At 43.6% G+C, this 26877-nt stretch overlaps 1 long non-coding RNA gene across 3 annotated transcripts in view; it reads left to right on the top strand.

Annotated features, from left to right (window-relative positions):
- Nucleotides 1-26877, top strand: part of LOC125638208 (uncharacterized) — a 361930-nt gene that overhangs the window by 18674 nt on the left and 316379 nt on the right. For 2 of the 3 annotated variants that reach the window (XR_012669093.1, XR_012669091.1), the window contains exon 1: nucleotides 4597-4702. The exons of the other annotated variant lie outside the window; for it this stretch is intronic. This is a non-coding gene — a long non-coding RNA (uncharacterized LOC125638208). Of the gene's footprint in view, nucleotides 1-4596; nucleotides 4703-26877 lie in introns of those variants that run through there. 3 annotated transcript variants of the gene reach the window in all.

The raw sequence follows: 26877 nt of genomic DNA, 5'->3' as shown, positions 1-26877 counted from the left end.
GCAACGCTCCGGAAGTCGACGCTTGCCTCGGTACTGTGGAAGCGCTCCGCCGAGTTAATGCACTTAATGCACTTAGAGCATTTTCTGTGGGGACACACACACTCGAATTTATAAAACCGATTTCTAAAAAACCGACTTCTATAAATTCGACCTTATTCCGTAGTGTAGACATACCCTAAGGCATTCTGGAAAGCAGGTATTTGTATTGCAGACATTTGACTCTCTGATCATACATCGTGGAGCAGAAAATGATTTGTTTTTTCTTCAGCCTGTGGACTTGGATATACTTTTTCCTTTTAGTTTCTTGTTGCTTCCCTACTCTGACTCACTATGTCTAAACAGCGTATTACCTTCTAAAGTATTTGTAACTCTAAAAAAAAAACAACTCAATTCAAAATCTTCTCGACTCTGTATTTGTGTTAGGTTATTTTGTACTGTATTATTGCTACTCTTGATTTGTATTACAGTAGTGCCTGAAAGTCCTGGTTGTGCTCAGGACCCCATGGTTCTAAACACCGAATAAGAGAGAGACCCTGTTCCTAAGAGCCTAAATTTAAATTGGGGCCAGAGGAAGATTTAATGATGGAGAAAATTTTATTTTTGACAAACTGGAAAATTAGTATAGTACACAAAGGTTGGGAGACAGAAGGTATTATCTCCCTTTGCATATGGGGAGCTGGGGCATGGAGAAGTCAAGCAACTCACTTGAGGTCCCAAAGGAAGTATGTAGCAGAGCCAGGAACTGAATTGATATCTCCCAAGTCTCAGTCTAGTGCCTTAACCGCAAGCTCATCCTTCCTCTCTAATGTACTCACTTCTGCCTTTAAGCTGCATGTTCTTCAGGGCATGGACTCGTTATTTTTTGTGGCATCCTGATCCGCCATACAGTCCAACAGACAAGAAATGGGCAGAGAGTCAAAAGAACGGTTCTATCCCTGGCTTTGCTGCTGACTTTAGGCAAATCACGCAAATTCTGTGTCTCTGTTTCCCTATTTTACAGATGGGGATAATGATTTCTAATCATCTTTGTGAGTGCAGTGCTATCAGTGCTCATTGCTGTTGTTTTGCCTGTTGTGTGTCAGTGTCTCTCACACTTTGGGTGCTGCATGAATAATAAAAACACAGGACCAAATCCTGCACACTCTACTCAGGCACCACTCCCACTAAAATCAATAGGAGCTTTGTCTGAATAAGAATGGCAGGATTTAAGCCATCGCATTGCTCATCTGTACATGTTTACAGACTGTGCAGTAATGTCCTGATTCAGCAAAGTACTTGAACACGTGCTTAATCATGTCCCCATTGATTTCAGAGGGACTACTCCTGCTTAAATTAGGCATGTGCTTAAGTACCTGGCTGCAGTGGGATAGAAAAGCAGCCTCATATTGCCAAGTGTAAGCAGCGTGTGTTGCAATAACCAGTTTAAAAAGGTTGCAAAATAAGGTGTGGTCACCACCTGTATTTTATGAAGATTCTAATGTTTAGACTAGTCAAGACTGCTCTCAAGATATTTAAATGTAAAGTAGGAGGCTTTGTAATTAAGGAGATAGAGCAAGGACACACATGGAGCATGTATTAAAATATAATATGCTGCTTGATGGAGATACATACTGTACCATATATAGTGTGCTGAAAAGTGCTTTGTGATCTCTGACTGGAAGGTGCTATGGAAGTGCAATGTACTAATTACTGCTTATTATCTGACACGTTGAAATGCAGATGTTATGGTGCAGTTGATAAATATTACGTTGCCATTGGGGTTTGATCTGAAATAGTATTTGCTGTGTATTGTATGTGTTTACAGAGAATGTATGCAAGAGACCTGCCTCAATCAGTTCTCTTTGTTAAATTATGATCTTTCTGTTTCCTTCCCTTGGAAAACCTGCCTTCAAGTTGAAAGATTCAGAAGCTCTTGTCAGTCAAGAAATTGGGTGGGCAAATAGTACTATCTGGGCTAAATTAGCATGTTATCCCTGGTTGCTTTTCCCAACTCATGTTTAAATTATGCTGTGTTAGTAATTTTCTGTTATCCAATGTTAAAACATGTTTATAAGATCAGATTTGAGTCATGTTGTGGACTAAGCAATGGTGTGTAGCTAGAACATGAGTCTCTTACTGCCATAATCTATTTTTGCTACTAGGGTACAGTATTTGAAAGAGGGGAAGTGATGTATCCAAGACATGTGGAATATCCCATGTTGTTTTCTCATAGCACTAATTAATATCCCAAGAGCCTCACTATCCAAGCGCCTAACAAGATCGACTCAATTGTTTATATTCAGTTGAGGTTTATTTAATCAGAAGGGTGGCATTTGGCCTGCTGGTTAGTGGATTGTGGGTCTGACTCTACATAATTAGGGGTAGAAGCTCCCAACTCTGTGACTGAAAGATTAAAGTGCTGTGATGCTGTTAGAAACCCATTAACCAAACATTCTTAGGGAGCCTTTGAACTTCATGACCTTACCCAGACTCTAACAACCTAACTCACTAAGCTAATCAATGAAACAGAGTGACTTTGTGGTCTATTACATTTACCTACTCTTTAGTGTCTATAGGCTAATGCTACAACAGGAATGGTTTCTCCTGTTCTTAATATAATGATGATTACTCTCTGAGCTGTATTTAATGCATCCAGCAAGGAGGCAATTCTACCTGTATGCTATTTTTAGGACTACTTTAGCAATGGATGTTTGGTTAGTAGGCACCACTAGATCTGACAAACACAGTGAAAGCTTTGGTGTCTAACTGTAGTTGACCAGGCCAGTGCAGTAGTGAGACTTTTTATGTGAACTAGTGGCATGATGTGAAAAAGCTCTGTGGGCAGCATGGATACCCTGCTGTGGATGCATAAGCAAAGCAGACATGAATTATGTGCAAACACTGATAGACACAAGGCCCAGAAGGAGGGAAGACTAAGTTGTCTTTGTTAGAGATGCAGACAGAATGAAAAATCTCAGGTTTCTTGGGGACACATTAAAGATCCCAGTGGTCCATCATTAAGTGGAGGCCCATCAAATAGCATTAGCAGACTAATTGAGTGTGCAGCTTAAACTTAATTTTGCTGGTAGCAATAAGATGGATTAAACATTATTCATTTTGTGATGTCCTTGATTCTTAGTTCATATTTTTCACTCCTCTTCCCTCGCTCTCCCCCATCACTTTGTTTCAACCTTTATTTTGGAATTTTTAGCTGAATTAATGTACATGACCAGGTTGCAGAAGCAGGGTATCTCAGGCAAATCTTTCTAACCTGAAGCATGGTGGTACCTCTTATTAGTAAGGCAAGCATGCTGTATTAAAATGAAATAGGTTAATTATGTGTAATGTCAAAACTGTGGCTATAACTGTGCTTGGAGCTAAGAGTGTGATTCCCAACTTCTGCTATCATTGAGCTAGCACAAGTATGTGTACATGAACTGAGAATCCCTCTCCTAGCTGCAAGCCTAGACATTCCCTGTGTGTAAGAGAAACTTTCATAGATTCCAAGCACAGTACTATCGTTTAGTCTGACCTCCCTGTACAGCACAGGCCACAGAACTTCCCCAAAACCATTCCTAGAACGTATTTTTTAGAAAAACATCCAATCTTGATTTCAAAATGGTCAGTGATAGAGAATCTACCATGCTACTTGGTAAATTGTTCCAATGATTAATTACTCTCACTGCTAAAAACATATGCCTTATTTTCAGTCTGAATTTGTTTAGCTTCAACTTCCGGCCGTTGGCTCATGGTATTTCTTTCTTTACTAGACCGAAGAGTCCCTTGTTAAATATTTGACCCCCATGTAAGCACTTATAGATGGTAATCAAGTCACCACTTAATCTTCTCTTTCTTAAGCTAAATAGCTACACTCAAAGAGCTCAATCACTATAAAAACACGTTTTCTAATCCTTTAATCATTCTTGTGGCTATGCTCTGAACCCTCTCCAATTTTCCAACATCCTTCTTGAATTGTGGACACCAGAACTGGACACAGTATTTCAGCAGCGATCGCACCAGTGCGCTCTGCTGCTACTCAAGATTCCCCTGTTTATTAATCCAAGGATTGCATTAGCCCTTTTGGCCACAGCGTCCCACAAATCTTCTTGAGTCACTGCTTTCCAGGATAGAGTCCCCTATCGAGTAAGTATGGCCTGTGTTCTTTGTTCCTAGATGTATATATTTACATTAGCAATATTTAAAGCACATATTGCCTGCACCCAGCTTACCAAGCGCTGCAATATTGCTCTGTATCAGTGACTTGTCCTCTTCATTATTTACCATTTCCCCCCAATTTGTGTTATCTGCAAACGTTATCAGTAATGATTTTATTTTTTCTAGTCTAAAGATGGTTACAAGGTTTTGTTTTACAAGATGCTGTTTCTGACTTGTCCCTCTCATTTTTATGTCATATAAACCAGTGCCCCAGATCCAGTATGTCCAAAACATGGACACTTCTTTCTGCAGCTGTATAAGAATCTGAAACAAAATGAGAGAGCCTGAAAATAAATAAGTGAAAGTTTCAGAGGCTTGTGGGGAAGCTGGATTAAATGTATTCTGCTTTGTTTTGGGAAAGACAAATCCTGATCTGGAAATGTGCCTTTGTTTTAGAGTATCTCCAGGTGGTAGAAAACTACTCTGTCTTGTTCCTAATCCTGCAAATAGAAGTGTAGATATGGACACCATGCGGCCATAAGAGTTTGACCAGCACATCTGTTCGCAGGTTAGTGGATGTTGGTCTGTTCTTTTGGATCTGGCTTTAGAGATTGTCTATCCCAAATGAGCAATACTGTTTAGTGATTGCCTCAACCTATAAATGGATTACACCCCCTCCCCCAAAAGATGTTAAAAGAATGCTAAGGTTGCAAAGTCAAGCACTCAGAAATTAGGAAGTTCCAGACTTAAGTTTGCCCATGCACCTTAATTTGGCCCCATCTGCATATGCATGATCACATACTATTCACTCTGCCCTGCAGTTTCTAAGTCGATTAGTATGTACAGGATATCTAAAAGCTTATAAAACAGGAGAAGTTATAGGTGATCTGAAAAGGACAATGGTCGATGTACATTATTTCTTCGGCATGAGCTAAATACTCTGACCACAGAGGGTGTAAATCATTCTTTTTATGTTCCCCTGAAATCTGCTGCTGTTCCTGTTACACGGTGAGTCTCAAAATGCATCATTCTCTGACAGCATTAAATAATACCGGCAAACTCCACTGGCATACAAAGTCTGAAAGGTCTGTAATAACACACCCCTCTGCACACTTTAAAATTTTTTTTTGTACATTGTGAATTTTTTTCAAAGTATATTTTAAAAACCTTTTAAATACCTCCCCTTCCCGCCCTCCCAGACTTACCTGAGCCCTGTGGGCTGCCCTTATGATTCTGCAGTTTATTGGTAGCTGTGATGTCACTGCAATGCAGTGGAGTTGGTTAGCAGAGGCACCCAAATGGCATGTCTGAAATGGCTGGTATTCACGTGTGTGTTTTTAATGATTGCTTATTTGTGGTAGCACAGCGTGTGCTAGGTGCTTTCCAGATATACAAGAAGGAACAATTCCTGCCCCAAGGAATACTGTCAGGGAGACAGAGATCAAGAAAGAGGAATAATAAAAAGGATTTTTCTGTATAAGCCATCAAGACTCACTATAGATAGCACCGCAGAACGGGTTTGTGAAGAGGGACTTAAAAGTGCAGAAGATAGGGTGCTTCCTGATCAATTGGTTAGGTATTATTTAGAGTTTCCAAATAACATGACATGGTTTGGAAGGGTTCAGTTGCCTCCAGATTGGCTGCAGTATTACAGCTCGCCTGGGAGTGAGGACCCTGGGGAATGCGGGAGAGATGCTTGCACTTAGGGAAGACCTTCTGAAGTTGTAATAGTTTTATTAGCACAATCACAAACGCTACAGCATAGCAAAGTAGACAGAGATAATACAAAGCATCTAGAACTTGCATACTCACACCATCCCTTGCAGGGAGCCCCATAGTACGTAAAATGACTGATGAGTGGTCCTTGGTCTGGCAGTTTCCAGGAAAACTCCCTGGAGTGCAAAGGCCAAGTGCCACCTTTTATCAAAGTTTACACTAATGCCCACTATGTCTAATACATATTCTGTATGGGTTTCAGCCACTTTCTCCTTGCCTTACCCACTAATGTTGGGGTGCCCTTCTCCCATTGGTTACTAGGTCTTTTACTTCAAGCATGTACATCAGTTACCATGACGCTATTGTGGCTGGGCCTCTGCTGATGTTCCTGACTTAAAATACCTAAAGCTGGTATAAACTAGCATCTTGCAGTAACCTGTCAGCAACTTAGCAAAACTTACCTATAACAGCACTCTATCTTGTGACAGAGTCACTTGCTGGTTAGTTGCTTATGTTAAGTCTTGTAGGCCTTAAGCCTTAGTTAGTTTGGCTAAGCTGTTATCTAAGCCTGTAGGCCTTTGCGTTACTGCCTTAATCCATACCTACACTTTTTTAGCATATGCCCATATATCTATAGCAAAATGGATGGCGACAAGGGGCCTTGCAGATGAGATTGTACCATGGCTATGGAGGTGATTAGATACTAAATTCCCCTATTAGCCTGGTTCAGTACAGGTCTCTGGCTCACATTATTAGTCAGAGTGGCAAAGAGTCCTGTGGCACCTTATAGACTAACAGATGTATTGGAGCATAAGCTTCCGTGGGTGAATACCCACTTAGTCGGATGACATGCAATATGAAGTGGGTATTCACCCACAAAAGCTTATGCTCCAACACGTCTGTTAGTCTATAAGGTGCCACAGGACTCTTTGCCGCTTTTACAGATCCAGACTAACATGGCTACCCCTCTGATACTTGATTATTAGTCAGGTAAATGCAAAGCACAGGGCCCGGAGTGGTCACACATGCCTAAGAGCCCTGCAGCCCGCCCGGGCTAAATCATCCGGGCCCCTGGGCAATTGCCCCTCCTCGCCCCCATCAGCAGGCCTGGTGCTATGAATTGGTAAAAAGGTGAAGACTTGCAAATAAGTGGCGAGTATGGTAAGGAATAGGACGGAGTTTGCAGTATGTATTTGGCGACCTTGTAAAGTTCTTATCTCAAAACATTGTCTGTGTGGTGAAAAATGAAAATTACCCAAGTACTTCTCCTTTTAAATGTTCACAAATGTGATCTGAGAGCACCAAGCTAGCAGAGCCATATATCTGATTCCAGATACAGACCATTTAATTGGCATATACATTTCCAGTTTGAAATATATACATATGTACTTTTTTTTTTAAATGCATCCTATATACTTTGTGTTAGCTGGGTAGTTTGTTTTTGTTTCCAACCTTAGGAAGCAGTGGGATGGTGCCATTTATCTTATTTCTTGGTGTTTTTTTTAATTCCATATGCTGGATTTCTATAGGGTTTATTACAAGCTGATCATTATAATCTTTACTAATCTGAGGCAGCTTCCTTTGAGAAGCATAGAACAATGTGCAGGACGAAGTCGTTGCAGATGAAGCATGTTTAGCTTACTACAGCAGGATGAATTTACCACACGAAAATAACAGAACGCCTTCAGCCCCCAACTAAAACCTCTCCAGCGCATCATCAAAGATTTACAGCCTATCCTGAAAAATGATCCCCCACTCTCACAGATCTTGGGAGACAGACCAGTCCTCACTTACAGACAGCCCCCCAACCTGAAGCAAATACTCACCAGCAACCACACACCACACAATAAAAACACTAACCCAGGAACCTATCCTTGCAACAAAGCCCAATGCCAACTCTGTCCACATATTTATTCAAGAGACACCATCATAGGACCTAATCACATTAGCCATGCCATCAGGGGCTCGTTCACCTGCACATCTACCAACGTGATCTATGCCATCATGTGCCAGCAATGCCCCTCTGCCATGTACATTGGCCAAACCAGACAGTCTCTAGGCAAAAGAATAAATGGACACAAATCTGACATCAGGAATCATAACATTCAAAAACCGGTAGAAGAACACTTCAACCTCTCTGGCCACTCAGTAAAAGATTTAAGGGTGGCAATTGTGCAAAAGAAAAGCTTCAAAAACAGACTCCATCGAGAAACTGCTGAGCTCGAATTAATATGCAAACTACATACCATTAACTTGGGTTTGAATAGAGACTGGAAGTGGCTGGGTCATTACACATACTGAATCTATTTCCCTAATTTAAGTATCCTCACACCTTCTTGTCAACCGTCTAAATGGGCCATCTTGATTATCACTACAAAAGCTTTTTTTCTCCTGCTGATAATAGCTCATCTTAATTAATTAGCCTCTTATAGTTTGTATGGCAACTTCCACCTTCTCTGTATGTATATATCTTCTTACTATATGTTCCATTCTATGCATCCGATGAAGTGGGCTGTAGCCCACGAAAGCTTATGCTCTAATAAATTTGTGAGTTTCTAAGGTGCCACAAGTCCTCCTGTTCTTCTTTCCACACAAAATAGCTAATCATTAAGTGACGATACTCGTGAAAATGCGGATGGAACTGACTACTTGGTTTACGTATGAAAGACGTGTCATAGAGCTTTTCTATTTTAATAAACAAATCCATATTGGGAGAAATTCATCCCTATTGAGAGGCCCAGCAACAAACCTGTGCACACTGCCTTGGCCCTACTGTGAGGACTCCAGTTGGACTTCAGTTGCTGGTCCTCTGCATGAGGTGGATTTCACCCATTTGTTCTACGTCTTACAGTGCATGGTAAAAAGGCAAGGCCTTTGGGAATCGGTTTCCTCAGTTGTGTGTTTCCTGCAAAGTCAAGGTATTTGGCTAAAAACCCTTGATTTTCCAGGGGTAAACTTATTTATTTATGTTACCATAGCATCTAGGACACCTAGTCATAAACCAGGACTTCCTTGTGTTAGGCACTGCACAAATGCAGAACTAAAAGATATCCCTGCCCCAGGACCTTACAAGCTAAGTGTAAGGCAAGAGACAACAGGTGGATAGACAGACAGACCAATTTGGGGAGTACACGGAAACAATGAGACAGGATATTGCTTAGTATGTTAGGCAGGGGTCTCTGTGCCCTAGAAGCCTACCCATTGTCAAGTCCTTTACAGACTTTGTGGCAAAAGAGTTTTAAGGAGGGATCTGAAGGAGGCAGTTTTGCAGATGTCCACAGGGAGCTCCTCACAACCATGTGGGACAGCACGGGAGAAAGCATGAAGGTGTCTGAAAATTTAACACATGGGCGATGGAGGCTGGCATCATGGGCTGATGGAAGGTGAGCCTTGACTGTTCTGGCATTGGGTGGAGGGGGTGAGCATGTAGCTAGTACTGTCTACATTTTACCTGTGACTTGTACAGGTAAAAAGCAACAAGTACCTAAGACCCTTCTGGGGACAGGTACAGTAAAAGGCTCTCTTGGGTTATTCATTTAGTGACTGATCCAAAGCCATTGAAGTCCATGAGAATCCTTCCACAGACCTTGCCTCAGGTCCTTAGTTGGAGTTAGCTGAAGGCCCAGCTGAAGATGATGACTGGGTTTTGCACTGATGCAACTTGGTTGACTTTAATGGCATCACTTCTGATTGACACTAGTGCCAAAGACCAGAATTCCCCCCTCTATGGATCTTGGGTCCTGCTTGACTTTTATTGCTGACTACTGAAGGCTCCCACCTCTCCCATATACAGCCCTATTTCTCTATGTCAGTGCCGTGGAGTCACTACACTTTTCTTTGTATCTCATCATACAATGGCATTGTGAAAGTGGGAAAATCAGGGAGCCAGTTATGGCTTCCCTTGATTCTTGGTGTAGATTTGTACCACCTGGAGACCTGACATAGGTCAGGGCAGCCAGGGGGCTGCTCCAATATTTTCCTCTCTGGCCAACCCTTCCTCAGTGCTGTGCCCGGCCCGAGTTAGAGCCAGGTATGTTGGCTCTCCACCAAAGGAGAGTTTCTCCAGGTGCATTCTGGCCCCTTTGCACTACGGAGGGGCTGAAAGGCAGTTCAGAATCTGGCCTGTGTTTTCATTTTGCACATTTCTAACTCAGTAAGCAGGAAAAGTTACTACTTTTTAAAAAATTGTATCTTATAATGACTTGAGGGTTACTTTCAGTGTAACCTACTACACTTACCTGTTTCAGTGCAATAAACTGTTTCATTTTGTGCTAAGTTCCAGCACTATGAGACGCTGAGAGAAGAGGCACTTTGCACAGTGCTGATTTGTATTTTTCTCTAGCTGCCTTAGTATGAATTCAGGGCTTTCATATTTGCAAAACGCAGGTCGGCGGGGTTTACAGACGATTTGGCTAATTCAGCTACCTCTTTCAAAGATCTGTTGCTTGTGAAAAGTTCTCAGTGTGAAGAGGGAACCATGTTATTTATAAGAAGAAACTGTCAAAGGGAAGCTCTGCTCAGCAGTCTGAAGAGCTGCTTACGTACATCAGCACTAAACTGCTCATTTGGTTAGCACAAATGGCTAATTTTAGCTTAAAATTGGAGGCAATTATGGGTTCAAGAAGACATGTAGGGCTGTATGTCATTAGTAATTGATTTCTTTTGGGGAAGAGCTTGAAATGAACAGTTAAGAAGTAAAACCTACCTAAGTGATGCAACCTGTCATGAAATATGCAAATGTTTTTCACATGTGTATGCATCAGGTAGACTGATGGTTCTGGTTTTTCCCAATATTTGTCTGGTTTATTTCCATGTGCCACTAGACTTTCTTACTGAAACTTGTGAGCTAATGATGCCTCACTCCATGTACTCAAACTGAGATGATTGCACAAATACTATACAAAGCAGAGAGCGATACGTCCTAGCATAGGAAGAGTTGAGTCATTCAGTAAGAGCTAGTTTCCTGCTTTCCACATCGCAATGCCTTAAGAACTTGTTCTCTGTCTCTCCCCTGAATAGCTCAGGGTAATTAGGCTGAGGCGAAGGCTGGTCAAGCAAAACAAAAGTTCTACATATTAGTGAGGAAAACTTGGAACGTTGTTTACAAAACCATTAGGAATAGAAAAAAGAGTTTGAACTAACTCCTGCTGTTCCTTTCCACTTGGAGCAATTTGTGTTTTTTCAGAGAGATGCCTGGATAAAACAGAAGGAGATGAGTACCTTTTGGGTCAGAAATTCGTGACCCCAGTGGAAAGGATCACACTGGTGAGCTTCAACTAAAAATGGATGTGGGTCAATTTTTAGCGTGTGATGGGTCAGCAAAATGATCGGACAGCATTTGAGAGACAAATCAATGTCCTTTCTGCTGCCTGATGTCACTGGGAAACATCTCCTAACTTACAGAAAAGCACAAGCCAGAAATAAATAGAAAAAAACCCAAACTTTAATTTTAAAAATCTCATGATTTGAAAGCCAGTCTCATGATTTTGGGGGCCTTACTCATGATCCTTAAATGTCCGTGCTTGGTAATACAGCTGGATTAAAAAAATTAACCACTATCCCCTTTTTTAATTTTATACTTGTTACTGTCAATAGTTACAATATATTTAAAGGAATGTACACAATTTTCCAATTTGCTCTCCAGTCTTATAGGTCCTTAGGGCATCGAGAGGCAAGACACATTTAAAATTCTCTTTGTGCTTTCTGTGCCACAAACGCTTAGTGAGTGATAATGAATTGATGTTAACTGACTGCTTATTTATTGACTTTTTGGTTTGTTATGCTCCATGCAGTCTTCCTCCAGAACTACCATAGTAGCTAGATCTATATTGTAAATCTAAATCTTATATTGAATCCATCTTATCTCTTTGGCTACATGAATTTGCAACATCTTTACAAATAAATAAAACTATAAAAGGTTTTAAAAAGATAAGCAGTTTGTTTAGCTGCCTGACTGTAAATTCAGTATTACTTTCATTGTTAATATGTACGTATACAGGCTATCTATTCCAGGAAACCAAAATTATATGAAGGAAAAATTTCTAATATGAACCCACTTTATGGGATTCTTACTGCTTCATGAGAAATTGTACAGATTGCAACATGAGTAGCAATAAATTATATAGTACAATTTCTGGAAGTTTTTGCAGTTAAACATGGCAATAATTTGTTCACAGGCAAGAATCACATGCAAACCAGCCAAATGATCTGTCAATATGTTTTGGTTTAGGTTTATTTTTATTGGTTTTTGTAATAGAACATTTGCTAGGACTTATTGACAAGAATGCCAATCTGGGAGTAATTTTGGTTTTGAAAATGCTATCAGCTGCCTCCTTTTGTACTATAATGCACCTTGATCAATGGGTTATTGAAGAAGGAAGAAAACGGAACACAGCAAGATAAATAAAATAGCAATTGTTGTTTGACATGTTCTGTCCGCAGGCCTAGTTTATTAAACTTGCTGAGAAAGAGCTAAGCAGTAGTGATGAATGTATCTGTGTTCCATAAAATTAGATCCTAGGAAGTACTGGAAGGTAGCTGAAATGATTTTGTTTTCCATCTGAAATGGGTAGATGATCTCATTAGACAAAAGGCAATTATATGTATTAGCAAGCGTGATGGAATAATACAAAACACACCCCAAAGGATGTAATTTTAGAAGAGTTTGCAAGGGTTAATATGAGAGCTGTTTTCTGTTCATTTTTAAAGCTTGGCTGTAATTTTGTATGGAATTTGAGATCAGTGAGTCTATAATATCTTATGAATAATTTACAATGCCAACAGTCTTTCTGTGGAAGAATACTAAATTAATTAGGGCCTGAAGGAATTTCCATGTGTTTAAGCCACATTATATCTTCAAGGTTTTACTACTTCAAAGTCACTGAGACTAACTTCTGGCTTCTTAGGTGTTAATAGTTTTAGAAAAACAAGATCTGTGCCATTGTTGAAGCCTGAAAGAACGGAAGAGCTTGAAAGGATGTGCTGGGTGCACCAAAAGTACCTTCCTCCTATCCTGTCTTCTCCACCTCACACCTTCACCTAGCTTTCTGAGACAGGCCAAAGTTAAAGGGCCACCCCCAGTGTCTCTCCCATCACCAATGACCTTGTCGGCATTAAGGGGAGAGGTATTAGGCATCCTTGGGGCAGGCTCATTTCCCAGGGTTGAAGGAAATGGAAGCTGCCCCGAAGACACAGGAGGGGAATAGCAGATTTCTGAGCCTGTCCCCCTCCAGAAGACAGAAGCCTATTGGGTGGGGAAGGAAGCTGTACAGGGGAGGCCATTTCACTGAACCTGATAGTGGGCCTCAGAAGTTCAGGTCATTCAGCTAAACTTCCCATCAGCCCTGGATACCCTTGCAAATGTGACACGGAACTCTGCATTTGTGAACATTGCCCATGGCCGATAATGCGGCAGTGAGCCTGTGGTGCTGTGGTTAAGGCTGAGAGGGGGTTTCCATCAACCGCTAAATTTCCCTCTCCCCCAGCCTGCCCCACCTGTGTTATTTGTAGGAATTGAATTAAGAATAGCTGCTACTCCATCTGTGCTAGATACCCTTGGCTTAACTTAAAACACAAATATCAAACCCATGTTCCTCTCTCAGCAGATGGCAGCAGTGGCGTAGCTAGGAGTGGAAATTTGGGTGGGCCCCAACTTTTGGGTGGACTGTGCTAGTTCAGCTTCTCCCCGATACCCCGCCCTCTTCCTATCCCTGCTGCCCCCAGACACAGGGCTTCACCTGCCGAGCTGGGCACGTGCATGGGGTGGCTCAGAAAATGGCAGGGCAGAGTTGCTGGAGCATAGCTTTCTGAAGGGCGGGTGTAATGCTGACAGACCCCGGTCGGCGGTGGGCAGGATCGAACCTGGGACCTCTGGAGCTTAGTGCAGGAGCTAAGAGCCAACTGGCTGTTAGCTAAGGCTGTAGACCAGACTCACTTTCTCTCTCTCTTTAAGTGGCCTTGGTGCCACTAGATGGGACAGAACACCACCCCCAGAAGGTGTGTGGGGGTTACAGGGGCGCACAGCTCGGTCCTGGATTTCAGGATGCTCCGGACTGCTGTGGCAGCACTACATCCCGCTCAGATTTGGGTGGGCCTGGATGCTAAGTGGGTTGGCTGTGGCCCACCTGTGGCTATGCCCTGTGCAGCAGTTCCATCCAGTGCCCACGCCCCCCTAAGGCAACATGAAAATTGCAGCAATGTTCCCTCTCCTTGCCTATCTTTCAAACTCCTGGGGATAACGGCAAGCTTTGCAGCATGCCCTCTGAGGTTTTTCAGGTTCAGGCTATTTCAGATGAAGTACAAGGAGCAAGTTCCTAAGCAGTGGACCCCCAATGAGGATGCCCTGCCAGCAACTCCTTCTTGACTATATTCAGGGAGAGTGCTACAGCACTCTGCTGATCTCAAGGGCAACAGCACAATGGCCTGCGTGTGAATACAGCCATCCTTTTAGACTGATCTTTTCTGTGCTTTGCTGCAGTCTGAGAACAAGGCTGTTACACACAGCAGAAGTAAATTTGTGTGTGTGTGTGTAAAAATGAGGAGAAGTATGAGTTTTGTGCTCAAATAACGCGTGAATGCATTTGTTTCACATCCTAAGAAGATGGCAGAAGATACCCAGTACAGCTGATGGGAGGAGAGCTCTGGCACTCCGTGCTCTGCAGGAGCTGAGGTCCAGTCCTTCTCCTGAATTTAAAGAGTTTCTTACAGCTTCATTAGAACGTGGGGTGGGGGAGGGGGGGGGCGGGGGAGGAGGGGGCGGGAATGATTCAAATACGGAAAGGAAATCTGTAGACAAGGGCCTGATAAGACCTGTTGTGCCATGATCAGCCCTCCATGAGAGGCAGATCCCCATTCAGTAAAGCATTTAACTACCTCAGGTACTCATATGGCTCCCATTACCCTGCTATCTGAGCACCTTAGTCATTCATGTATTTATCCTCACAACATCCTGGTAAAGCAGGGAAGTGTTGTTATCCCTCTGTTACAGATAAGCAACCAAGACATAGGGAGGCTAAGGCCCAGATCCTGACTCCTGTTGACTTCAACTCCCTTTGGAGGATCTGGACCTAAGGTCGTACAGGAGGCCTGTTGCAGAGCAGAGCACTGAACCCAGGTCTCCCACAGCCTAGGCTAGTGTCCTAGCCACTGGACCATCCTTCCCCCTCTACAAGTACATGCCAAAATGCTTTGCTGAATCGGGGCCTTGGACCCTTCCTCCCTCCCTCCTCTTTGAACACTGATTACAGCTAGATGTCTAGTTGTTTATAATGTGCAAGCCCATGTGTTTCATTGAGTTGTCTGTGTATTTGTTATATTAACACATAAAGGGACCACAGCAGAGAATCGATGTACAGTAAATTGCAGTGAGTAGCAATATTTGAGTCCTATTTTATATAGGCAACTTATGGCGTGCATATATTCAAGCTACTTGAATTACTGAATGGATAATTTAGAGCAGGAAAAAAGGCCACAAGTGAGGGCTGGTTGTAAAAGGGGGAAGCCAGTTTGGGGGCCTCAATAATATCAAAACTGCCCTGAGAGCCAATATCCATGGATGATTTACAAATCAAAGGAAGGGAGTGGAAATGGACATGAACAGTGGCAGCAGTTGCCAAGTTAAATAAAAGCCCCTCAGTGAACATGAAGAGCAATATGAGGCATTTGAAAAGTTGGCTGCAGAAGAAGAGGTTGTACGAGAGCTTATCCCCTCCCACCTTCTTGGTCCCTTGGGAACTTATACAGACTCCGAATTCACTTGACCCGTGAGGCTGAGGAAAATGTGGCCACACATCAGGAAAGTCTGGTGTTTGTCAGGGGAAACAAAAGCAGAACTGTGTCAGCTACCAGACGAATGGAATCAGGTAGCAGAAACTAGGACCCATCTATATACCTCAAAGTTAATCTAGGCCAGTAGGTTTCCTTAGAGCAGAGTCGCCCGCACTTAAAACGGAGTGGAATATATGGGTTGATTCCCCCCGCCCCCAGGTGTGTTGGAGGAGAGGTACAGGTTGAGTTTGGTAAAGCTACAAAAAGTCTTTTTAAGAGAGTGCTTCTTAAAATATAAGGTTTTGTGGGTTTGGCATTAAAACACTTTCCATTCTTGTCTTGAATTACTTTAAAAAAAATGAAAAGCAGCTTATGTAGGTGGAAAATTAATACAAAAATCGGTTTTCACTCTCCTCCCCGAAATGTGATCCTTCCCCCCCCGCATGGAGCAAATCTAGCAATAATCCTGGCTCCTCTCCCAGAGGTGGACTGTTTCCATTTTCACCATGCAATCCTGTTATGTTACCTTGTCAGACAGGGAGAAATGTCATCCCCGTTCATATCTGCAAAGACTTGGTGGAAATTATTTGTTTTTCTACCACAAAGGAAAAAGTGATAGTTATCTAAACCTGGTATCTTGGGTCACTTTCTGATCCCAGTAACACTGGTGTACATGAGAGTAAATCCACAGACATCAGTCTGGTCACTGTAGATGTACACAAGTGTAACGGAACAGAATCTGGCCTTGTGGTTTTTTTAAACCTTGTTTCCCACTCAGGCTGCCTGTCTGGGGAGTTAATCTAGCTCATTATTCAGGGTGGTGATCGGTATCACTGCACAGATATTGCAGTTCCAGCCTGGCTTTCAACGCCATCTGCAGCTGCTTTATGCTCAAAGTGACCAGAACTGGCAGTATCCTAATCCCCTCCATTCCCAAAACACAGCAGGTTTAACTTTAAAGCTCATGCTCAAATAAATTGGTTAGTCTCTAAAGTGCCACAAGTACTCCTTTTCTTTTTGCGAATACAGACTAACACGGCTGTTCCTCTGAAACCAGGTTTAACTCTGTGACTCACCCCTTTGTGAGTCATGTGACTTCTGTTGTTGGGATTTCTTGTGCCAATCTGAGAAGGTGTGTGTGTGCTGGGGGAGGGGATGAGTGAGAAGCTGCTTGTGGAGAAGTCTTTAGAGAGTGATTAAGGTTAACCAGGGCCTGAATCATTTTGGAACATGGGTCTAAACCACCCTCCGGTTCCCACATTGCCTATTGGAGACCATGCTGCGACACCTGTAGCTGCAAAGGGTCCTCAGCTGACCAGGACAGTCTGAAATCTCAGCGTGATGGTTACGGCTTTTGCTCCAGTGCTACATGGATTAGATAACAAGCTGATTCATGCTGACACAGCTTTGCAGGGTTAATAACTTGAGCACCTTGGGCAATCAGGAGTCTCCCTGTTTATCATGTCAGGGCGTGAAAACAGATTGCTCCCTTCCTCTTATGTAACAGGAAATCCCCATCTTCTCTTTCTCTAAGTCCCTTACACGCTAGTTCCAGTCACGTTACGTGTAGTCTTACCACCTCCTAGGCCTCAGCAGACATGGCAAAGCAATATTTGGGCTCGTGGGTGGAGGAAAAGGATGAATTCTGGGCATTGCAGTTGGGATGGGGTTCCCCAACAAAATAACTTTGCAGGGAGATACCAAATTTGCTTGAAATTGCCCTGCCTCTTACACCTAGGATTCAATAATTCCCCCCAAATAAGATGTTTCCCTTAGCATCTCCTCTCTTCTATCCCCTCCATTTCCAGTTGAATTAGCAGGCCATATAATTTTTTCTTCTACCATACCTCCCATCTTCCATACTAGAAGCCAGATCCTCCGCTGGTCTAAATCTGCATAGCTTCGTTGACTCAGAGGAGCTACACCAATTTACGCTAGCTGAGGATGTGGCCCTGGATTGCAAAAGCTTCCAAAACAGGATACTTTGAGATGCCTCGCACTGAAATCAGCATAATGATGATACAAATAACCTATTAGATCAATGCCTCCCTACTAGGAAATGTCCTAGTTATGACGCATTCAGTTTCTATTTTCATTCAATAACCAGGTTTACTATAATTAGGTTAATGACCTGAGGCTGAAGGAGAAGAGATAAAATTTAATAGGGAGAAAATGATGAAAAGTATAGAAAACATGACCCAGGAGGAAAGATTGAATAAAACCTGGGTTTGTTTAGTTTGGAGAAGAGAAGACTGAGAGGGGACATAACAGTTTTCAAATATGTAAAAGGTGGTTACAAGGAAGAGGGTGAAAAATTGTTGTCTATCCTCAGAAGTTAAGGAGAAGCAGCAATGAGCTTAAATTGCAGCAAGGGTGGTTTAGGTTGGACATTAGGAAAAACTTCCTAACTGTCAGGGTGGTTAAGCACTGGAATAAATTGCCTAGGGAGGTTGTGGAATCTCCGTCATTGGAGATTTTTAAGAGCAGGTTGGACAAACTCCTGTCAGGGATGGTCTAGGTCAGTGGTCACCAACCGGTCGATCATGATCGACTGGTCGATCCTGGCCTCTCTGCCAGTCAGTTGCGATCTCCGGTCACTAAAAGTCTGGTGGTGCAGCGGGGCTCAGGCAGGCTGCCTGCTTGCCCTGGCCCCATGTCACTCCTGGAAGCGGCTGGTTGCTGGCACATCTCTGCAGCCCCTGGGGGAGGGGTGAGGCGGCTCGACATGCTGCCACCGCCCCCAGCACCATTCCCGCAGCTCCCATTGGCTGGGAACCAGCCAGTGGGAGCTGTGGGGTTGGCGCTTGCAGGCAGCGCACAGAGACCCGCTGTCCCCTTCCCACCCAGGGGCCGCAGAGACATGCCAGCAGCTGCTTCCGGGAGTGGCATGGGGCCAGGGCAAGCAGGCAGCCTGCCTGAGCCCCACTGCACTGCTGACCGGGAGTCATCTGTGGTAAGCGCCTCCTGGCCGAAGCCTGCACCTTGCACCCCCTCCTCTTCAGGTATATTGGCAACAAGAAGAAAGCCAAGGAAAGTGTGGGCCCCTTACTGAATGAGGGAGGCAACCTAGTGACAGAGGATGTGGAAAAAGCTAATGTACTCAATGCTTTTTTTGCCTCTGTTTTCACTAACAAGGTCAGCTCCCAGACTGCTGCGCTGGGCATCGCAAAATGGGGAAGAGATGGCCAGCCCTCTGTGGAGATAGAGGTGGTTAGGGACTATTTAGAAAAGCTGGACGTGCACAAGTCCATGGGGCCGGACGAGTTGCATCCGGGAGTGCTGAAGGAATTGGCAGCTGTGATTGCAGAGCCATTGGTCATTATCTTTGAAAACTCGTGGCGAACGGGGGAAGTCCCGGATGACTGGAAAAAGGCTAATGTAGTGCCAATCTTTAAAAAAGGGAAGAAGGAGGATCCTGGGAGCTACAGGCCAGTCAGCCTCACCTCAGTCCCTGGAAAAATCATGGAGCAGGTCCTCAAAGAATCAATCCTGAAGCACTTGCATGAGAGGAAAGTGATCAGGAACAGCCAGCATGGATTCACCAAGGGAAGGTCATGCCTGACTAATCTAATCGCCTTTTATGATGAGATTACTGGTTCTGTGGATGAAGGGAAAGCAGTGGATGTATTGTTTCTTGACTTTAGCAAAGCTTTTGACACGGTCTCCCACAGTATTCTTGTCAGCAAGTTAAGGAAGTATGGGCTGGAAGAATGCACTATAAGGTGGGTAGAAAGCTGGCTAGATTGTCGGGCTCAACGGGTAGTTATCAATGGCTCCATGTCTAGTTGGCAGCCGGTATCAAGTGGAGTGCCCCAAGGGTCGGTCCTGGGGCCGGTTTTGTTCAATATCTTCATAAATGATCTGGAGGATGGTGTGGATTGCACTCTCAGCCAATTTGCGGATGATACTAAACTGGGAGGAGTGGTAGATACGCTGGAGGGGAGGGATAGGATACAGAAGGACCTAGACAAATTGGAGGATTGGGCCAAAAGAAATCTGATGAGGTTCAATAAGGATAAGTGCAGGGTCCTGCACTTAGGACAGAAGAACCCAATGCACAGCTACAGACTAGGGACCGAATGGCTAGGCAGCAGTTCTGCGGAAAAGGACCTAGGGGTGACAGTGGACGAGAAGCTGGATATGAGTCAGCAGTGTGCCCTTGTTGCCAAGAAGGCCAATGGCATTTTGGGATGTATAAGTAGGGGCATAGCGAGCAGATCGAGGGACGTGATCGTTCCCCTCTATTCGACATTGGTGAGGCCTCATCTGGAGTACTGTGTCCAGTTTTGGGCCCCACACTTCAAGAAGGATGTGGATAAATTGGAGAGAGTCCAGCGAAGGGCAACAAAAATGATTAGGGGTCTGGAACACATGAGTTATGAGGAGAGGCTGAGGGAGCTGGGATTGTTTAGCCTGCAGAAGAGAAGAATGAGGGGGGATTTGATAGCTGCTTTCAACTACCTGAAAGGGGGTTCCAAAGAGGATGGCTCTAGACTGTTCTCAATGGTAGCAGATGACAGAACGAGGAGTAATGGTCTCAAGCTGCAGTGGGGGAGGTTTAGATTGGATATTAGGAAAAACTTTTTCACTAAGAGGGTGGTGAAACACTGGAATGCGTTACCTAGGGAGGTGGTAGAATCTCCTTCCTTAGAGGTTTTTAAGGTCAGGCTTGACAAAGCCCTGGCTGGGATGATTTAACTGGGAATTGGTCCTGCTTCGAGCAGGGGGTTGGACTAGATGACCTTCTGGGGTCCCTTCCAACCCTTATAGTCTATGATTCTATGATTCCTGCACCCCTGCCCAAGCCCAGAGCCCCCTTCTGCACCCAAACTCCCTCCAAGAGCCCACACCCCTCACCCTCTCAACACTCTGCCCCAGCCTGGAGCCCCCTCCTGCACCCAAACTCCATCCCAGAGCTTGCACCCCAACCCCCTGCCCCAGACTCAGCCCAGAGCCCCCCCCCCGATACTCAGAACCCCTTGGCTCCAGCCCAGAGCCTGCATCCCATCTCGAACCCCAACCCTGTGAAAGTGAGTGAGGGTGGGGGAGAGCGAGCGACAGAGGGAGGGGGGAATGGAGTGCATGGGACGGGGCCTCAGGGAAGGTGCAGGGTAGATCCTAGGTTGATCTTAAATTCAAAAAGTGATTTTTGTGTGTAAAAAGGTTAGAGACCACTGGTCTAGGTAATACTTAGTCCTGCCTTGAGTGCAGGGGACTGGACTAGATGACTTCTTGAGGTCCCCTCCAGCCCTATGCTTCTAAGATTCTATAGTGTAGGAACATGTCTGACCAGTACTGATCTCTCTAACTCTCTCTCACAAGGAGAGGGAGAGGAAAAGTTCCTTTCTGACTCTTCTCCATGTCCTCTTGAAATGCAGCTGATAGGCAGAGCCTCAGGTTCACTTGGGGCACAATAGCTATCCTCTTTGCCAGCCCCTTGGCAGCTTGGGATTGCAATCGTGTGCGCATTGTGGAGAAGAGTGACTGTTCCCAGGGGAATGGGCCATGCCACAATGCTGATGCAGTGGCACATGGTCACTGATCTGCTGTGTGTCAACAGTCCGTTCACCTAGTCTGCAGGGTCCAGGCAAGATGATGTTAACAAATCAAGAGGAAGAAAATGCAGCCATAGCATTATACAGAAATCTTTTCTCAGCTGATCTAGTGGAGCAATGGAAGGATTTGCTGCATAATCAAAGGGATTGGCGAGCTCCCAGGGTTTGGACCAATACAAGTAAAGAACCGCGCAGACTGGCAGTGGCATACTTAGGCTCTGGGGGAAAGTATACCGTCTGCCCTGTAGCTTAGTTACTGCCTGCTGGCATGTCCCTCAATCAGGGCAGACAGTGTCTCTGAAACAGCTGCTTGCCTTCCTGCTCAGACATCCAGCAAGGTGCAACAATGACAGCTGTTCCCTTAGGGGGAACTGCTTCGGAAGGGTATTTTGGTCTGGAGAGACTCGCTCTGGAAGGACAATCCTTAGGCTGTGCACATGCCAGTCCACACAAGCACGAGCACCATCTGGTGTGAGGTGACTGCTCTGAAGAAGGGGGCAAGGGCGAGCAAGGAGTATAGTTTCTTCTTAAGCCTAATAGGCTAACATTTAGTCATCCTTTTCCCAGCAGGATCACAGTCATGTCTGTAAGAGCTACAGTATGAAATAATGTCTTTATTAAATAATGTATCACTGAAGCAAAGAGTGGCGATTACCTAAGCAATTTCAAAGCTCTGCGAGCCATATCAGAAAAACCAATCTGACTCTTGTTGCCAGGACGAGTGGGAGAGGGGCTGCCAGCTGCTTCAAGGAACTTTCTGCCTGACCTAAAGGACTCAGCTATGTCAGATGCTATAAGGTGCCTTGTAGATGATTGCTTTATCTGTGGCTCCAGGTATTTGGAGGAGACAGCTGACAATCAGACCTTTTTGTTTTCTTTTTCATGGTTGACAGCCAAATGCTTTTTTTTTTAATTTGGGTGTGGGGGTGCATGCATTTGTACGTGTGTGTATATAACCTTACATCTACTAGTCTGGCAGTGTCCTGAATGGTTCAAATGAATGTTTCAGCAAATACAGAACTGTCTTGCACACTGTACACACGGCAGATAAGAAAGCTCTTTCAGTGCTTGTTTTGAAACAGTGAAGGGAAGTCACCTTCTTTCTCCTGAAGCTGTGAAATTATAAGAAGAATCATTGTATGGTTTTTGCTAAGGAAAGAGAGTCCCAGAGTTTGATTCATAAATGTTCATACAAGCACTGTGTAATTTGTGCTGCAAAACTTTTTTGTGGGCTCCCTTACTGCTACCCCTGCGGCTGGGTGTTGTAGCAACCAGGCAAGGTACTAACAAACTTCAACAGGACTTTATTTTTAAAGTGAAAACCTCTTTACCAAGCTGCTGCTGCACACTCGGTAGTTCTCACTCTGCCTCCTCAACTTCCCCTACCCCACCCGCCCCTCTTCCTGTTTCCAGTCCTTTCAGACTTCCAACAGCCAGTGCTCCCAGTTCTAATAATTACAAGCAGCATCTAAACACCACACTGGGCAAATAGGATAGAATCTGTTTTGAATTCTAGCTATTGAATACTGGAAGCCAGTCCATGAGCGAACCCAAGGCTGAGAAGTGTTTGCGTAAAAAAATTGTATCAAATAATCCTGAAGAAGGAACTTGCTCACAGAAATTATGATCTTTTTGTGGGTATTTTGTGAACTGGAAAAGAAGGACCCAATCAAACAAATCAACTAATAATATAAAAGGAGTGGTAATTTGCATGCATATTGTATAGCTCCAATTTATGGCTGAAAATGTAAATAATAGTTTATATGAGACATTCACGATATTGGCCTGGGTTCTCAGTAGTAATGGAGAGTGGCAACTGCAAAAAATTGTTCTCTGATTCAGGACTGTCCAGCTCCAGTGCAAATTAGAGCTGCACGGGGCAGTCCTGACTCATTCAACTTGTGTAATGACCTTTAGGGACCTTACACCAACAGACAATCATGCGCAGCAGAGTGCTGATCTGCCACATCCCCTTCCCACCCTGCCCCACCCATGATCTGCTCCAGAAATCCCAACAGGTGTCCTCTTATGCGGGGGGGGGGAGGGGGGGCATGGCACAGCTGTGATAGGAGGCAGTGGCACAATGCGATGTTTCTCTACACAGAGGAAATTCTCCACTGCCCTTTTCCAGACTAGTGAATCTGTCTTATTTCTGTGAAAACGAGGCCCATTTAGGCAGCAGAATGATCAGAATAGATGGTGTTTGAGGGATGAATCTGTAATGAACAAGGAAAATCCTGCACCATGAAAGGACATAGGCTAGTTGATCCATAAGATCAAACAGCCAAGACTAGAACTCCTGACTCACAGACACTTGCTCAAGTGACTAGACACACCACTCCTTAGTTTATCATAAGACCTGACACAGCAGTTCCCATCCGTCCAGTAAGTAGTGGTTGGAGTAATTATAGAATTGGGGTGAAGTAATACCAGCCCTTGTTTGAAGGATAAGGGATTACATTAGAGGGAATTTTTGCTGTCCTGATGTTTTGAGAAAAATACATAACAGTCATTGTTCTTCTAAAAGTAAAAAAATAATGAAATGCCTTGTCATGTAACATCCATCATGAGCTATCACACGTTCGCTCCCTGCACAGGAACTGAGATATCTGCTGGTGACAAAGTGAGCTCTGGGAATGGCTGTAGAGGCTTGCTTCCATCCAGGGAGCAGAATGAAAGCTTATGGAGACTGTTTTCCTTGATCCTTTGCCAGCTGACTAATCATTTGAGGGGATGATGGCATGGCAATGCATGATCTAGCAACCTTTGAGGTACAGCCCCAGCGTGTGTATTCCTTCCTGGGAAAATGTTTTTGTGTGTGTTCACGTTTCTGGGCCTGCTCCTACCACCTTGACTCACGTGAGATTGCAGTGGGACTCCTGCACTTGTGTATACGAGGTATGCGTGTGAGCGAGGACCAGACATGCCAAATCCATGAAAAAAACGCAGAAATTGGGTTTGTTTTTGGCTTAATTGGCTTGTGAGTTGCTTGTAGGCTAGTTTTTGGCTTGTAGCTTGTTATTTCTTTTTTTTTGATCAGCTCCCGGCAAGCAGGAGCAAGGGGGGGAGAAAGTCAGGGGTGCACAGTGGGCCCACCACAGTTCCAGACTGCACGCTGGGAGGATCTAGTCACACTGAGTGTCGGGGTTCTTAGGGTTTGGCCTTGTTTTGAAATGGGATTAGCTTAATTTTTAGCTTATTGTGAACGTCGGGGTGCTTATTTATCGCATGAAGGTTGGCAACTGTGATGAGGACTGCAAATTTGGGGCTTATATGTTTGTCTGTGTTTATCTTACCATTCCGATGAGTCATCTAGAGCTTGATTGGAGGTCCCATTTTTTTGAGATGCTTATGTAATATTTAGCACCTTTCAGACTGCACTGAAAATTATTACAGGTGGAGATTTTCATTAGTTTCAAAGGGAATTAAGCATCCAAACCTCTTGGTCATAGCTCAGGTCAAATCTTGAGGTCCTTAATTGGCAAAATTTGCACTGAAGTCAGTGGGTGTTTGCCTGAGTAAAGTGTAAGCAGAGACATAGAATAAAGGCACGTACAAAGTACTGTGTGCATGGTATGTGGGCTTTGCACACAATCTGCATATGTCATGTTCTGTTCAATCTATCATAATGGTATTGTATACTAGCGGTGTCCCTCTAATTAATATCCTATAATAAATTCTTAATGTATAATGATTAAGAAGAAATCATGCATAAAGAAATCACTAGCAGATGATCACATTGGCAAAATTATAACTCAGTAATATTGCAGTCCCATTTATTTTCTGTTAGGTTTAATCACTACTAATAATTCAGTCTGGGATAATTAATCTTTGCTGATCAAAGTACAGGAAAGAACTGAAGTACTATAACAGCATCATAATGAGATGAGGTGCTGATGGAGCAGAATTGTTCAAAATGCTCACTTATGTGGAGAGTTGTGAAGATGGCCTGATAGGCACACAATCAATTAGCACATGTTTATTATCATCAGATGGTAGGTACTGCTCAGGTTTTATGGTAATGGGGTCCTATGAGTACCAGGATAGACAATTAATAGCTAGGACAAGCTCATGCCATCTGGCAGGAAAAAGCAGTGGGGGAGAGATCTGGGGAAAAGGACATTCAAAGTTCCCCACCTGGTTTCCTTTGAATTGTTCCGTCAGTGGGAGGGGCAGGGTTTTCTCCACGGAAGGAGTGGGGAGTCCCATTCCCAAACTCTGTGGATTACCCATGAGCTTCGAAAGGCCCTGGCCATCAGCATGGAGGCTCTGTTCTTATTCAGGGGCTTCCTGCTACTCCCCCTGTTATGGCTTCTCCTAACAGCTGCTGCCCATGGCATCTCCCCCTCTTAAAGGGGGTGGGGGTAGATGGTTCATAGTGTACAGCAAGCACTAGTCAGCAGTTAGTACAACTGTAAATTGCGTGAGGATGAGAATTAGGACTCAGCCGAAAACAGAGTATGGTTGGACTGGAGATGATAACATGTCACTCTTGGTATTCTGTCTACCCCTTCCCTGACTCCTCTGCCATCATGGGTCCAGGAACAGGGTGGGTGGATATTTTCACTGTTCTGTTTGACCAGGTGGGCTAAATATTGTAATATATGTAATATATATAATAGGTATGTGTTGGAGTTACAAGGTAGGAGTCAATGCTACACTGCAGTAGTCTAGGTTTTTAAGATGACTGCTTAAAAAGCTCAACAAGCCTAACTTGTTTAGTTTGGATTCATTTATTTTAATCTTTCAGCTAAGCACTTTTTGAGGAACTTTGATCTGAACGTGGGTGTCTGTTTTCAAAGGGCCAAAAAACCTTTTCACATCTGAATATTGTGTTTAAAATTCTTTTGATATTCCCTTCTATTGATTCTGCCACTGAACATTAGCAATATTTAAAAAACACACACACTAAAAGTAGATAGTATTTAGAGTGATCAACAGCTTTGGAGTACAGTGAATTAAAAGCAGAACTCCATCAATTCTTCTGCTGCTAAAACATTTCCATGGTGGGTTTGCCTTTATCATCTAGAATAAAGAATATATTCAGAGAACACCAAATATCTGGCAATAGGCCAGAGACATTGGCTGTAGGACAATTAGCACAAGAGGGACCCCCACACCAAGAAAAAACCCAAACAAAAAACCCAAAGGCTTCCGGAAATAGGCATGAATAAGAAATATTTTTAACATGCACTTTAACTTATTGGTTTGATCCAAGTGCTTGCCTCTTATTCCTCTTGGTTGGAAATGCAGTCTTGTATTACTTGGTTAGCTTTGCTTTCTTCAGTCATTAGTTTTCCCCTTGAGTTGTAGGACTGGTACAATATTGTATTTGTTGTCTCCTTCATCTTTAAGACTATTTTTGTTCAGTTTATAACAGATAAAACAAGGGCTCAGTAGTAGTCACAAAGATAGGCTGCTTTCTCCTAATCCTTCAGCTCTCCCTCCATACACTACTTTAATTAGCCATGAGGATTTAAGCCTTTACATTCCTAGGCTTCCGACAGTCAAACAAATAATTAAAAGGAGATATTTAGATGGCTAAAAATCCACTTCTACGGATAATTTTTGATATTTTAAAGTACAAGGCCTCTCTCAGCATCACATGCTGTAGATCTACTCTTGCGTATTATCAAGGAGAATATTTTAATCCTTAAACAGAAACATGACACCATAAAGCCTTGACTATTGAAAATAATGCAACTTT

The sequence above is a fragment of the Caretta caretta genome, chromosome 6 (assembly GCF_965140235.1).
Source record: "Caretta caretta isolate rCarCar2 chromosome 6, rCarCar1.hap1, whole genome shotgun sequence".
Lineage (NCBI taxonomy): Eukaryota > Metazoa > Chordata > Testudines > Cheloniidae > Caretta > Caretta caretta.
Note: the sequence above shows the minus strand (reverse complement) of the source record. Positions and strands in the feature narration are given on the sequence as shown.